Source organism: Camelina sativa, chromosome 12 (genome assembly GCF_030686135.1).
Source record: "Camelina sativa cultivar CO46 ecotype springtype chromosome 12, ASM3068613v1".
NCBI classification, from domain to species: domain Eukaryota; kingdom Viridiplantae; phylum Streptophyta; class Magnoliopsida; order Brassicales; family Brassicaceae; genus Camelina; species Camelina sativa.
Window position 1 is genome coordinate 20,358,799 of NC_141891.1, and position 16,529 is coordinate 20,375,327.

Below are 16,529 nucleotides of genomic sequence, written 5' to 3' on the forward strand. Positions count from 1 at the left end.
AAGTGAATGGACTTGGACTGGCTAAGAAGGATCTTGTCAAGTTTTTCATTGACCATCTTCAAGTCCTTCTTATACTTGTCCTCTTGATCAGTTGAGGAACTCCTTATGGTCCTATCATAATCTTCATTATAATTGCCATCTGACTGAGCAAGATTCTCAACGAATTCTCAGCCTTCTTCCACATTCTTGTTGAGGAAGTTCCCATTAGAAGCTGTGTCAAGCAACATCCTTATCTTGGGAAGCACTCCTCTATACAAGGTACTCAAGAGTGACTCATTGCTGAAACCATGATGAGGACATTGAGTCTGATATCCTTTGAATCTCTCCCATGCCTCACAAAAGGTCTCATTGTTCCTTTGAGCAAACCCAGAAATTTCATTCCTCAATCTAGCTGTCCTTGCATTGGAGAAGAATTTGGCTAAGAAAGCCTTCTTGCAAGCATCCCATGTGGTTATTGCTCCAGTAGGAAGAGTCTTCTCCCAAAGGTGAGCCTTGTCTCCAAGTGAGAATGGAAAGAGCCTTAACTTGAAACCATCTTCACTCACTCCATTTATCTTGGTTAGACCACAGATTCTGTCAAACTCATCAAGGTGATCAAGTGGATCCTCCATTGGCAGCCCATGAAACTTGTTGGCTTGAATCATGGAGATCAGTCCACTTTTGATCTCAAAGTTGTTGTTTGCTTTAGTTGGAGGCACAATTCCAGCCCTTTGGTTGTGGGTGTTGGGTGCATCTCCAGCACCAATGTGCCTAGGTCTCTGCTCATGGTTGGCTTGTTGCTCCATGATCACTGAATCCTTTTGCTGAACTTGAACTACCCTTCTTCTCTGATTTCCCAACCCTTTGTGCAACTTGTGGATGTTGTTAATAGGCCTTTGAAGGTCGTCTTTTCTTTTAGACCTTGTGTGCATCAACAAACGCGAGTACAGACTCGAACATGTTCACAATTGAGCTCAGGCTCGTCTGGGGTGTCAAGTCGACTGGGGAGTGGTGTCCAAATGTACACGGCTTCTGACTCGATCAAGTGCTCGATCACTGCTCGGTCGAGTGGTGGTCGAATGACTGGTCGAGTGGTACCTGAAATGGAACTTCAACCCAACAACAGAAGATTCAAGTGTATAAATGAACTTAATCTTAGACTAATATGGATCCTAAATGTCACAAAAACACACTCAAATGGGCAACGGCGCCAAATTGAAACAAGTATTTGTATGGTGGTGGTGAATGATGATGAATGTATGCAATGGTGATATGAATGGAATGATGGATGGGTGTTTCAATTCCCCTTATGCTGTTGCAGTATAAGAGGTATCAATCCTAAATGAGTGTTTGTGAACAGTTAAGATGTGCATATGAATCTAAGTTAAGACAAATGTAAAGATTGCTTGTCACTAACAATCCTAAGATGGAAATGTAAAATGCAGAAAATAAACTACAAGAACCAAGAACTAAATGCAAATGAAACTGAATGATTGTAACAGTAATGAAGCAAGAACAGAAATAGAAACTACTACTAATGAACTAATGCAAGACAATAATGAACATGACAATGAGTAAATGATACAGAAATGCAAATAGGAATGAAACAGGACAATCACAAATCATAAACAAGAGTTCTGGGGATGAACTCGAGCAGGCACTCGACCGAGTGTAGGTCGAGTGAGAGGTCGAGCTGGTTAAATCCGGAAAACAGAGCAACACAATAAAAACAGAGCAATGCAAATACGAATCAATCAACAAGCAAGCAACATGATTAAGACTTTAAAATCAATAAACAAAGAAGGTCCTGAGGATGGATTCATGGGATGAACTAATCATTGTGGTTATCTAACTTGGTCAACAAATCTCAAGCAAACTTTGAGCTAACCTCTAGACATATAAATCTAAGACAAGTTTCTCCCACTCTCATGGTCAAGAAACAATCAAACCTATGCAATTCTAGACTTGTTCTCACACAGTAAAGAATTTACACAAGCAGGCATTAAGCAATACATCTCAAACCAAACAAGACCTCTAATCTCTTAGCAAGCCTAATGGTAAGCTCTAGATCTAGCCTTATCTATGCTTCTTAAACATTGGTGTGATGCTAAGAAGCTTGAAATCAGATCCTACCCTCTCAGATATAGGATCAGCATTAAGAACATCTAGCCTAGAAGAGATCTACAACAATCAAGCTTGACCAAATCACACAAACCACAAGATCAATCCATCCTAACCCATTCTCAAGATCCTAAGCAAACTACTCACAACAATACATGATGAACAAAGTCAAAAACCCAGATAATATTGAAACTTGCATTATTAGAAAGATGAAACAAAGATCTTCAATATTAAAAAAAGGATCAAACTCAAATTCTCAATATTAAGAAAGTTATGAAACTAACAATATTGAGGAATTTAGTCTTTTTCAACTACAAGATCTAAGAAAAATAAAAGTGCAAAAAGAAATATTCCCAAAAGGGTAAAAACTAGGTTTAGAGAATATCTAAAAAGCTGGACTCTTTTGGTGGCTGCAGGTACAAGGCTTTATATAGGAGAGGAGGTGGAAGCCCTAAAAATGCAAAAAGTCAAAGTAGTCAACGGCTTGGTCAACTCGACCAGTGCTCGGTCGAGTAGGTGGTCGAGCTGGCTTCCCTCGTGCAATCTCCACTTGGTCGAGTCCTCCTCAGCACACAGTCGAGTGTCTGGTCGAGTGTGCGGTTGAGGTTGACCTCGGACCTTGGTTCTTCAGCCTTAACTCCCTTGTTTCCTCCTCATGATTGCTTCACATCTCTTCTCCATTGCTTCCATGCTCCTTAAGCTCCAAAATCACCTGTTTATGCATGAAAAGATGCAAATGCAATGCAACTAAACTCTAATGCATGATTGGTCCTAAAGCTATGCAATAATGGTTAAAATGGATAACAAAAGATACAAAAGATGTGAATAATCTAAGGGAAAACAAGGTAAAATATATGAACATCAAAAGTACATATTTGAATTAAATTAAAAATAGTTGTCAAAAAAAAGAATTAAATTAAAAAAATGATTTTTATATAATTATATGTTAAATCCCAAACTGAATATAATGATTATTATTCTAAAATAAATGTATTACAAATTTGTTAGATGTAAGTGAGAGTTAAGAAAAATTGATTTGATAATTATATTACAATTTTTTATATTCCCCTGAATTTAAGTTATATTGCTAGGCTTAGTTTTAAGTTTTCATCCTTATAGTAAAAGCTAGAAAGAAAACAAATACAAATTGGTTTTTTATATAGCAAAATCCTTAAAGTACATATTTGAATTAAATGTAAAAATAATGATTTTTATATAATTATATGTTGAATCACAAACTAAATATAATGATGAGTATTCTAAAATATATTTATTACAATTTTGTTGGAGGTAAGAGAGAGGTAAGAAAAATTGATTTGATAGTTATATTACAAAAATTTCTTTCATGAGAACATTCAAATTTTAAGAATAAAATAAATATACATGAATTTGTAAGAACTAATCAAACATCTAAAGTAAAGAATTAAGATGTTTTCTTTAGCTTGCTTCCCTTATTATGAGATGGCTATGACCAAAACATTATTATGGTCATTAAAATTTTATTATACCTATTAAAATACATATGTATTTTAAATCAAAATAATATAAGAAAACAAAGAAGAAAAGAAGAAGTACATAAAACAAAGAAACAATAAAATTCAAAACAATGTAAAATATATAGTAAACAAAAAATATAATCAAACTCTTAATTGGGTTTTTTTCAACCTATGCAAGAACATTATAAAAACAAAACAAAGAAAATATTTAGGATTTGGGATATGGTGGAGGAGGATGTGAGAATGGTTATTTATAGGATAAAAAGTGAAACAATCCTTCCCGTTTTTTTTTTTTTTTTTACCTTAATTTACTAGTGGTCCCATACCCACTAACATCCTAACAACAATCAATAACCGCGGATACCAAATAAAACAATTCCATTAATCCAATAAAATTCCAACATAAATAATCCAATAACCAATAACACCAAAATCCAAACAAGGAAATAACCGAAAGCTAACATCCTACAATGTTCCAATGACTTAATCTAGCAACCTAACAACAGCTAGACCACAATCAATCAAGCCTCTAGAACATCCTCCTCCTCATCGCCTTTGATTCCACGATCACACTTTTCCTTTACCTGCACATCACAAACAACAATTGAGATGCTTAAGTATTATCATAAATACTTAGTGAGGCCGTCCTCCCATCTACTAGGTTATACACACAAGCATATGAGACCCTCAAGTTATGCAAGCAAACAAAACACAAGCAATACATCAAACCAGGAAAACAAGTCTCGGTTGAGACTAGTATCGACCGATGCCACTAGAAAGTGTCGACCGATGCTGAACCAAAAGGTGTCGACCGATGCCACAAGAAAGTGTCGACCGATGCTGAACCAAAAGTGTCGACCGATGCTCGAATGGTGTCGATCGATGCCATATCTGCAGACGCGAACTGTGCGAACACGAACGACGAATCCCGATTCCAAACCATCCCGAATCCATTCCAAACTCACCCAATTACCTCAGAAATCACTGGGAATCACAAAAGCAACGAACCCAAGCAACAAAACAACACAAACAGCAAAGAAACACACAAACAAGAGAGATCTCATGCTTAGATCAACCATGGTCAAACACTCACCTCAAGAACAGGAAGAATGGATTGAGAAACGTGGAAAACAACACCTCCAGAAGCTCCCCCTTCGTTTCCAGCAACAACTAACCCTCCTACAGCCTCAGATCTCTCCAAAAACTCCAAGAACAAGCCCAAAAAGTCACAAAAACGTTTCTCTCTCTTTTCTCTCTTTCTTTCACTAAGCGGCGACCAATAACTTCCCCAAAAACCCTTAAACTCGTCCTTAGACGCTTATAACACGATTTAGGGATTTAATTGAACCAAACCGAACCAATTCGGCAATTAATCAAACCGGCCGAACCCAGAAATTAGTGGTGTCGATCGATGCCACTAGGGTGTCGATCGACACTCCTTTCAAAATCACAAAATCCGGTTCGCGGATGTTACAATTCTCCCCCACCAATATGGATTCGTCCCCGAATCCCGCAATACCGTCCAACTGCCAAGGACCTCCGTGCCACCGTCAGCACGGCCCGCACGTCCCCAGACCGGACTAAACACCATCAGCCAAGGTTTCCTGTGCCACTATCGCAACAGCCCGCACACCTCTGACTGACCCTCGAGGTCTCCCTCTAGCCAATATACTCGCATCATAAACACTATTTGCTCACAACTCAGTGCTTCCCCCGTCCTTGTCGCAACCAACGAATCATGCCGGCTCGCTAACAGGCCAACCGCCTTAAGCTACGGCATCCAGGAAGTCACTCACACACACTCCCCCCCGCTCTCGGGTCGCAACCCTCGAGACATACCGGCTCACTGCCAAGCCTCGGCTCACAGCTACGGTATCCAGGGAGCCTCACATATCCCGCTCTTGGGTCATCACCCTCAAGCGCGCTCTCGGATCGTCATCCAAAGCAACATACCACTCCCACTCTCTGGCCACAAAGTCCATCGAGCTATCGATATCACGTGAGTTGGGCCCGCACGGCCTTGAGCAAAACAAATACTGATGCCAACGAGTATCTCCCGGCTAGATCTACCTCAACATTTCCACAAAACTTTCCCTTTTTAGAAACTTTCTATTTATGGAAACCTTCCTTTTGTGGAAACTTTCTATTTATGGAAACTTTCCAAAAATAGAAACCCGAGCTATTTTTCTTTTCCCATGACAACAACAGTCAAACATAAAGAAAAAACTCATCTTATTAATCTCAAAAATGTCATAATCGTTACAATCTCAACGAAATTACATCAGAAAAAGCAAAAATACAACAACCAGAGCCATCAACCCGCATCCCGAGCACCACCTCATCTTGATACCTAGTCGCACAACCAACCACCCCTAAGCGGCCAAATATCAAGAGAGATGGGCTGGAATACTCCGTACCCGCTCCAGCCACGGACTACAACTCGGACCCGGCTAGACAAGCTCAAGTCGCGGTCTGCTTCTCAAACCACTTCTTAAACCTTGCCTTCATCCTCGCCTCGGGCTCCCAAGTCTGCTCCTCTACTCCGTCACAGTCCCACAGGACTCTCATCAAAGGAATCTTCTTCTTCCGAAGTTCCTTGACTCTCCTCTCGAGCACCCTCACCGGTCTCGCCTCTAAAGTCATGTTAGGCTGAAGATCCTCAGGAATCTTAGCCAACAACTGATCACCCTCGTGAAGACACTTCCTCAGCATCGACACATGAAATACCTTGTGGAACGCACGCATAACCTCAGGCAACTCCAACCGGTATGTCACTGGTCCCACCCGCTCAACCACTCTGAACGGTCCCATGTACCTCGGACTCAACTTAGTCTCTGTCAATGACCTGTTCGGACCCCGCAACATGGCCATCTTGAGGTACACTCTATCACCAACCTGAAACTCAAGATCCTTTCTCCTCTTATCAGCATAGCTCTTCTGCCGATCCTGAGCCTCCTTCATGTTCAACCTCAAAACCCAAATCTTTTCCGAGGTCTCCTGAACAAAATCTGCACCAAATATGCTCCTCTCCCCCACCTGAGTCCAACATAATGGTGTACGACACGGCCTCCCATACAGGGCCTCATAAGGAGCCATCCCAATACTAGCCTGGTAGCTGTTGTTATAAGCAAACTCCACAAAGCTCAAGTGATCTGCCCAATGACCACCCCAATCCAGCACACACATCCTCAATAAATCCTCCAAAATCTGGATCGTCCTCTCTGACTGACCGTCAGTCTGAGGATGATAGGCTGTACTCATATGCACCTTCGTGCCCATCTCCGCCTGAAATGCCTTCCAGAACACCGAGGTGAACTTGGAATCTCTATCAGACACAATACTAGCAGGCACACCGTGCAATCTGACTATCTCCCTCACGTACTTCTTGGCCAAAACCGCTGCTCCAACAGTTTTCTTGATGGCCAGAAAATGCGCAGACTTAGTCAAACGGTCCACAATGACCCAAATAGCATCAAACGTCCTCGACACAGGCAAACCTACCACGAAGTCCATCGTGATCAAATCCCACTTCCACTCTCGAATGGGTAAACTCTGTAATAAACCACCAGGAACCTGATGCTCCGCCTTCACCAGCTGGCAAATATCACACTTCACCACCCAGTCAGCTACGTCCTTCTTCATCCCGACCCAGTGATAATACCGCTTGAGGTCACGGTACATCTTGGTCGCTCCTAGACGAATAGAGAACTTGCTCGAATGAGCCTCTCTCAGTATCTCCTATCTCAAATCCTCACCCTTGGGCACACAGATCCGACCATGCACCAGGATAGTACCATTAGCAGAAACCTGATACTCTGCACCCGCAGCCTTAGAGGCATTCACCAGCCCCTCATCGCTCTCCTGAGCTAACCTCACTCTACTCAACAAATCCGCTCTATCAGCTGCCTCCAAGCGCAAAGGTTCCTGTGAGATAGCACACAAACTCAATGCACTAATCTCACCTCCATATCCTGCTCCTGAGCCGAAGCCACCCGCTTCCGACTCAAGGCATCTACAACCAGATTAGCTTTACCAGGATGGTAAGCTATGTCCAAATCATAATCCGCTACTAACTCCATCCAACGCCTCTGCCTCAAATTCAGCTCAGGCTGAGTAAAAATGTACTTCAGACTCTTGTGATCTGTAAATACCTGTACCTTCCCACCATACAGATAGGATCTCCAAATCTTAAGAGCAAAGATCACTGCTGCCATCTCCAAATCATGAGTAGGATAATTAGCTTCATGCTTCCGCAACTGCCGCGAAGCATAAGCTATAACCTTCCCCTGCTGCATAAGTACACAACCCAACCCCACTCTAGAAGCATCTGTATACACAACATAAGGCTCGTCCTGCTCAGGCAGTGCTAACACCGGCGTGGTAGTCAACATCTGCTTGAGACTTGCAAAACTTGCCTCACACTCTTGTGACCACACAAACGGGACATCCTTCCCTGTAAGCTTAGTCATCGGTTGAGCCATACTCGCAAAACCCCGAACAAACCTACTGTAGTAACCTGCTAACCCCAGGAAACTCCGAATCTCAGTGGCACTCTGCGGCCTCGGCCACTCCCTGATGGACTGAATCTTCTCTGGATCCACTGAAACTCCCTCAGCTGAAACAATATGACCCAAAAACCCCATCTCACGCAGCCAGAAACTGCACTTACTCAGCTTAGCAAACAACTTCTGCTCCTGCAGCTTCTCCAAAACTGCTCTCAAATGTACTGCATGCGCCTCAGGACTCTTAGAATATACCAGGATGTCGTCGATGAAAATGATGACTGACACTTCCAGAAACTCCTGGAACACGCTGTTCATCAATCTCATAAACGCAGCTGGCACGTTTGTCAACCCAAACGGCATCACCACGAACTCATAGTGCCCATATCTAGTCCTGAAGGCTGTCTTCCTCACATCTGCCTCATGTATAGGAATCTGATGATAACCTGAAGCCAAGTCGATCTTGGAGAACCAAGTAGCACCCCTCAACTGATCCAACAACTCATCAATCCTCGGGAGAGGGTACTTGTTCTTCACAGTAACTCGGTTCAAACCCCGATAGTCAATACACAACCGAAAACTCCCATCCTTCTTCTTAACAAACAACACCGGAGCTCCCCACGGTGAACAACTAGGACGGATAAAACCCTTGCCCAACAAATCCTCCAGCTGCTTCTTCAGCTCTGCCATCTCTGATGGAGCCATCCTGTAAGGAGCCTTGGATAACGGCATCGTCCCCGGTTCCAGCTCAATAGAAATAGGATCCGACCGAGATGGTGGTAATCCCTGCAATGACTGGAACACATCCTCAAAGTCCTCCATAACCGGAATACCGCTAACCGTAGACTTCCCCACTGACTCTGGCATAGATATAGTAACCAGATAGGCCTCACGGCCCTTCTCGATCATCTTCCCTGCCTGAATGGCTGAGATCACGAGGCTCCCCGAAGTCGGTCTAATACCCTGAAAAACCAACTTCCCTCCTGGACGCTCAAACTCCACTCTACCCCGATAGCAATCCAAATGCACCTTATGCCGATGCAACCAATCCATACCAAGAATAACGTCATACAACTCCACTGGACTGATAAGCAAATCCGCTGGCCACGACTCTCCTGCGATCTGAATATCAACTCCTCCAGCTCGTCCAATAACCCTCAGGAACTTGCCTCCAGCAACTCTGACAACTCCTGAACGCTCTCCAGAATCCCCTCTGATCCCCGCACTCACGGCACACTCCGGAGTAATGAAGCTATGAGAAGCTCCAGAATCAAACATAACATGGGTCTTAAACCCGCCCACCAACAAGGTCCCTACACAAACCTCATGTGTTGAGAACCTAACACTTGACCACAAACAAAAACAAATATAATCTGAACTATTGAATTGACTAAGTTCGAATCTCAGAAGTTATACCTGTGATCGCTCCTGCACTAGTGCCACCGGGCTCCTGAGTCGAGTACACCTGAGTCGTCGGCTCAATCCAACCCACCGGCTGCACACCCTACTGCACCCCTGGCCGAGCTCCAGCCTGCAACACTGCTACTGCCCTCTGCTGCAACTTGGGACAACGAGGCTTGATATGCCCCGTCTCTCTGCAGTAGTAACACACCCGAGTATCTGTCCGCGGCTCCGTCACCGCCCGCTGCTCTGTCACTGCCCGCTGCTCACCCCTCTGTGGACAGCTAGTCACCTTGTGGTCCCTGCTACCACACCCAAAGCATTTCGCACCCCCGTGCCTCGATCTCTGCATAACATCAAACTTCCTCTTCTGCCCCTGCGCAGGCTTGCCGCCCTTGCTAGGAAGAGAAAGCGGCTGAGACTGCTGTGGCTGCACCGAAGAAATGACCACAACCACCTGTGACCTCAAGTCATCCTCTATCCCAGCTGCAACCTCAACCAACTCTGCTCTCGTAGCATAGCTCCTCACTCTGCACCGAGTCCTCAAATCATCCCGCAGAGCCAACAAAAACCTCTGCACCTGAACCGCCTCTGGCTCCCATGCCCTGCCTGCATACCCCACAAGCCGACTGAACTCTGCATCCAGCTCCCGCACTGTACGGTCCCCCTGAGTCAAACCCAAGAACCGTGCCTCCATACGATCAAGAGCCTCTTGAGGAAACTACTTGGAGTTAAACTCCCCCACAAAATCTCCCCAAGACATACCCCGCTGCACTCTCCGTGCTGTCACCGACCTCCACCACACACGAGCATCTCCTAACAAGTAAAACACTGCCATAACCACCCTGTACCGGTCGGGACACCTAAGCGAAAGGAAAATATCCTCCATCCGCTACACTCAGATCGGTACTTCTTGAGAAATACCTTGCTCCCACATGCCGCAGCTGTTCCATCATCCGCACATACTGAGCATCCACTACCTCGGCCCCCGGCTGCCCACCTGCCTGCAAACCCGCCACAGGCTGCACCGCTGGAACCTGCCCACCACCCACTGGCGGCCGGATCCTGCCCACCAACCACTGGCGGCACTACTGGATCCTGCCCACCAACCACTGGCGGCACAACTGCTGGAAGTCGCTGCAAAACCTGAGCTAGCAAGTCCATCCAGACATCCTCCCTCCCTGGAGCACCTCCCGCTGCAACCCCCACACCCGGGGCAACACCGTGACCGACACTGGGCCCATCCGCCCTGCCGTCACCCAAACCAGCCTGGTCTCCAGACACACTAGGATGAACCTGTGACTCCGCCACCTCCTCACTGGCCATGCTCTGGGTCACACTCACACTGGCCTCAGGAACCTGACCTCGTCCCCCACCACGACCACGACCACGCCCACGACCACGACCGCGACCAACAGTATCCTCACCCCTAACCATCTGTATCATCCAAGAACAGAAGGCTAAGCAAACAATAATTCTAATACACAAAACACAACTTACCGTGGAAACACAAAACAGGCTCGAAGAGGATGTTCTAGGACTTCATGCCACACACAATTGACCAACCACACAATCAATCATCACATGGAATCCTAAACATCAACAGCAAAAGCACAATGAACCCTAGACCTAGAACCGTAAGGGCTCTGACACCAAAATGAAACAACCCTTCCCGTTTTTTTTTTTTTTTTACCTTAATTTACTAGTGGTCCCATACCCACTAACATCCTAACAACAATCAATAACCGCGGATACTAAATAAAACAATTCCATTAATCCAATAAAATTCCAACATTAATAATCCAATAACCAATAACACCAAAATCCAAACAAGGAAATAACCGAAAGCTAACATCCTACAATGTTCCAGTGACTTAATCTAGCAACCTAACAACAGCTAGACCACAATCAATCAAGCCTCTAGAACATCCTCCTCCTCATCGCCTTTGATTCCACGATCACACTTTTCCTTTACCTGCACATCACAAACAACAATTGAGATGCGTAAGTATTATCATAAATACTTAGTGAGGCCGTCCTCCCATCTACTAGGTTATACACACAAGCATATGAGACCCTCAAGTTATGCAAGCAAACAAAACACAAGCAATACATCAAACCAGGAAAACAAGTCTCGGTTGAGACTAGTGTCGACCGATGCCACCAGAAAGTGTCGACCGATGCTGAACCAAAAGGTGTCGACCGATGCCACAAGAAAGTGTCGACCGATGCTGAACCAAAAGTGTTGACCGATGCTCGAATGGTGTCGATCGATGCCATATCTGCAGACGCAAACTGCGCGAACACGAACGACGAATCCCGATTCCAAACCATCCCGAATCCGTTCCAAACTCACCCAATTACCTCAGAAATCACTGGGAATCACAAAAGCAACGAACCCAAGCAACAAAACAACACAAACAGCAAAGAAACACACAAACAAGAGAGATCTCATGCTTACATCAACCATGGTCAAGCACTCACCTCAAGAACAGGAAGATTGGATTGAGAAACGTGGAAAACAACACCTCCAGAAGCTCCCCCTTCGTTTCCAGCAACAACTAACCCTCCTACAGCCTCAGATCTCTCCAAAAACTCCAAGAACAAGCCCAGAAAGTCACAAAAACATTTCTCTCTCTTTTCTCTCTTTCTTTCACTAAGCGGCGACAAATAACTTCCCCAAAAACCCTTAAACTCGTCCTTAGACGCTAATAACACGATTTAGGGATTTAATTGAACCAAACCGAACCAATTCGGCAATTAATCAAACCGGCCGAACCCAGAAATTAGTGGTGTCGATCGATGCCACTAGGGTGTCGATCGACACTCCTTTCAAAATCACAAAATCCGGTTCGCGGATGTTACAAAAAGTGATGAAAGTTACATTTTTAAAATAATTAAATTGGAAAAGTTACAATTATAATTAATAGTGTGTTTAAATGAAAATAAATAGAGGATAAAAAGTCAATTCACAATTGATGTAATTTCAGTTGCAATTTAGTAGTAAATAATGAATTTATAGTATGCATTAATGTATATGAATAAATGTGTTGTTTAATTAAAAATAAATATTAAATTTATAAAATTAAATGAAAATCAACCAAGAAGTAGAGACCAAAACCTATGATGAGTATTCTAAAATATATTTATGACAATTTTGTTGGAGGTAAGAGAGAGGTAGGAGAAATTGATTTGATAATTATATTACAAAAATTTCTTTCATGGGAACATTTCAAATTTTAAGAATAAAATAAATATACATGAATTTGTAAGAACGGATAAAAGGTGATGAAAGTTACATTTTTAAAATAATTAAATTGGAAAAGTTACAATTATAATTAATAGTGTGTTTAAATGAAAATGAATGGAGAATAAAAAGTCAATTCACAATTGATGTAATTTCAGTTGCAATTTAGTAGTAAATAATGAATTTATAGTATGCATTAATGTATATGAATAAATGTGTTGTTTAATTAAAAATAAATATTAAATTTATAAAATTAAATGAAAATCAACCAATAAGTAGAGACCATAACCTATGATGAGTATTCTAAAATATATTTATGACAATTTTGTTGGAGGTAAGAGAGAGGAAGGAAAAATTGATTTGATAATTATATTACAAAAATTTCTTTCATGAGAACATTTCAAATTTTAAGAATAAAATAAACATACATGAATTTATAAGAACTAATCAAACATCTAAAGTAAAGAATTAAGATGTTTTCTTTAGCTTGATTCCTTTATTATAAGATGGTTATAACCAAAATATTATTATGGTCAATAAAATTTTATTATACATATTAGAATACATATGTATTTTAAATCAAAATAATATAAGAAAACAAAGAAGAAAAGAAATACATAAAACAAAGAAACAATAAAATTCAAAACAATGTAAAATATATAGTAAACAAAAAATATAATCAAACTCTTAATTGGGTTTTTTCAAACTATGCAAGAAAATTATAAAAAAAACAAAGAAAATATTTAGGATTTGGAATATAGTGGAGTAAGATGTGAGAATGGTTATTTATAGGATAAAAAGTGATGGAAGTTACATTTCTAAAATAATTAAATTAGAAGAGTTACAATTATAATTAATAGTGTGTTTAAATGAAAATGAATGGAGGAGAAAAAGTCAATTCACAATTTATGTAATTTCAGTTGCAATTTTGTAGTAAATAATGAATTTATAGTATGCATTAATTTATATGCTTAAATGTGTTGTTTAATTAAAAAGAAATATTAAATTTCTAAAAATTAAATGAAAATCAACCAATAAGGAGAGACCAAAACCTTACTTTTATGTATATGATTCCTCCTGGTTGGTTTTGTTTCTTGGTAGGTTACCAATTGGAGCCTATGAGATTTTATTTTCAATGGATCATAGAGATTAATACTTCTTTGGCTTTTTAAAATTTCTAAGGAGCATAATTTTTTTTTTTTTAACTTGGTGGTTAGTTTTTTTTTTTTTTTTTTTTTGAATTCTTGGTTTCCCTCTTGTTTTTTCTAGTCTTTTTTTTCGTTCTAAAGTTAAAATAAAACATAAATGACACCTTTTTTAATTTCCAAACCGATAAAACCAAATCAAATAAGTTTAAGTATATACAATTTCAAATTTAGTTGTTTGTTATTATGAAACAAATTTAAACAACTTCCAAAATCTCGCAATTATACATTGGTATTTTAGGACGGTTACGAAGAACTAAAAATTGTAGTTTATTATATTACAAGTTTAACTCTAACTTTTTTATATATTAAAATTTTGATAGAGTTAAAATATTAATATTACTTAATTTTTAATAGAGTTTAAATATTATAATATTTTAAACTTTCTTGAAGTTTAAATATTTAGAATAATTTTATCATTCTATAAAGTTTCAATATTTATAATATATGAAACTTTTTTAAAATAAATATTATAATATTTGAAATTTTGAAAAGTTTTATATTATATATACTCAAATAAAAAGCTGAATTAACTTTTAAATTTAGACGCTTGATAAATGAAAGCCTCCTACTCTTTCGTAATTGAAAAGAGTATAAGTCCTATTTATAGTGATGTTGAACTATATTTCAATATATTTAGCCGATGTAGGACTCGACATACACGTTTCATATCTGTTAATATATAATCAAATCAAATATGTTTACATATATGAAATTTCGATTTTAATTCTCTCCATCTATACTAATCATAATTAATTACTTTCATTTTGTTAAGGAAATATTGCAAAATCTAAACTAAATGATTATTTGTTTTTCTTCAATTGTATTAAATTGATTTGTTGTTTCCATAAATATCTCACAGTATAAAAACAAATCAAATATGTTTTTTTTTGGTTGAACACCGGGTGACCTTGGCCCCTCGAGAATTTATTAATTTATGAAAAGAAACTACAAACGGACTCTTCTAGAGCGTGAAAGCCCCGAGAGATCATCCTGTAACAAATGTGCAACAACATCTGGAACAACAATAAAAGTATGTAAACCTAAAGGTAACGAAAACGCATAGGTAGCTAATCCATCGGCAAGACAATTAGCCTCTCTATACAAATGTGAGATCCGGACTACCCAGTCCTAAAGAGAAAGCCATAGCACAACCACACCAGGAAAGACAACGAGTGATAATCACTTATTCCTGCCGTCAAAAAACCGACCACCATTTCAGGATCAACCTCCAATGCCACCCTAGTGGCACGCTGCTCCCAGGCCAGGCATAAACCATAGTAAACCCCCCCCCACAGTTCAGCTAGAGGAGCAGAGCAACGTCCAATATTCAGTGCAAATCCGCCCTGCCACTCACCGGACCCGTAATGAATAACCCCTCCTGCAGTAGCCAACCCTGGATTACCGTGCGAAGCTCCATCTGTATTAACTTTCAGCTAACCATGTTCAGGTAGTGTCCAAGCGATCAGCCACTCCACACAGCTTCTATTTGTCTTAGCCACCTCCTGAGCTAGATCCTTGAGGAAGCGAACTCTATCACGACACTTCCCCATTTCGCCAAAAACATTACCACAACGCCACTTCCAACCCCACCAAGCTGCCATCGCAAAAGTAGTAGACCATGGAGAGGCCCCTGCAGACAAACCATCTACCAAATCGTCATAAATCCATTCCAGTAAAGACTGGATAAAGAACACACTCCGCTTCCTTACAGGTATCTCAACAACACACCTGACACAGCAGGACAATCCCTCAGAATATGCAATATTGACTCCTCCCCACCCTTGCACACCGTACATATACTTGAATCACACAAGTGTCTGCGCTGTCGCTCAACATTAACCATGAGAACCTGATGCCCGACCAACCAAAGGAAAATACGAACCCGTTCTGGGACCACTGCTCCCCATATACGACTAAAGAAAGCAGACATATTCGGTCCTGAATCCGTGCTCTGAGTGACCATACGATAAGCAGAGCTAACAGTGAACCGGCCATCTGCATTCATCCCCCATGAAAGCCGATCTTTCGCTGCTGTAAAGCGATCCACAGTCACAACCCTTAACTCCAGACATTTACCTCAGGGAGATATGGTGCAATCTGATTCATATCCCATCCTACTCCATCAACCCATAAATTGTGTGCCAACGTTCCATCACTACCAGAGGGAAAGGCTCCTAGCACATTATCAGAGAGTGTATCCCTCGACAACCATCTATCCTGCCAAAATCTGATAGTTCTCCCATCGCCAATAACCCAACTGTGACCAGGATAGATAACTTCACGCAGAACAACACCCACACTTCTCCATGTCGAAGACCAGTTACTCTTAACACCAGTCAACGTTGTATCATGAATGGTGCCAACTTTATACTTACTCCTCAGCACTCGAGCCCATATCTTGTCCTTCTCATTGATCAAACGCCAACCAACCTTCACTATAAGCGCTTTGGTCATATCTTTGGCTTTTCGAATACCTAAACCCCCCTTCAGATTTAGGTTGGCAAACTTTATCCCATGCAAAAAGGTGTTGTTTGTGTTTCTCTGGCGTACTACCCCACATAAAAGACCTTGAAAC

General features: G+C 41.3%; 1 non-coding gene across 1 annotated transcript; it reads left to right on the forward strand.

Moving 5' to 3' along the window:
* Nucleotides 1–282: 282 nt before the first annotated feature.
* LOC147930803 (small nucleolar RNA R71) lies at nt 283–389 on the forward strand. Its single transcript, XR_015576770.1, has one exon. It is a non-coding gene; the product is annotated as a small nucleolar RNA R71 (small nucleolar RNA).
* Nucleotides 390–16,529: the final 16,140 nt, after the last annotated feature.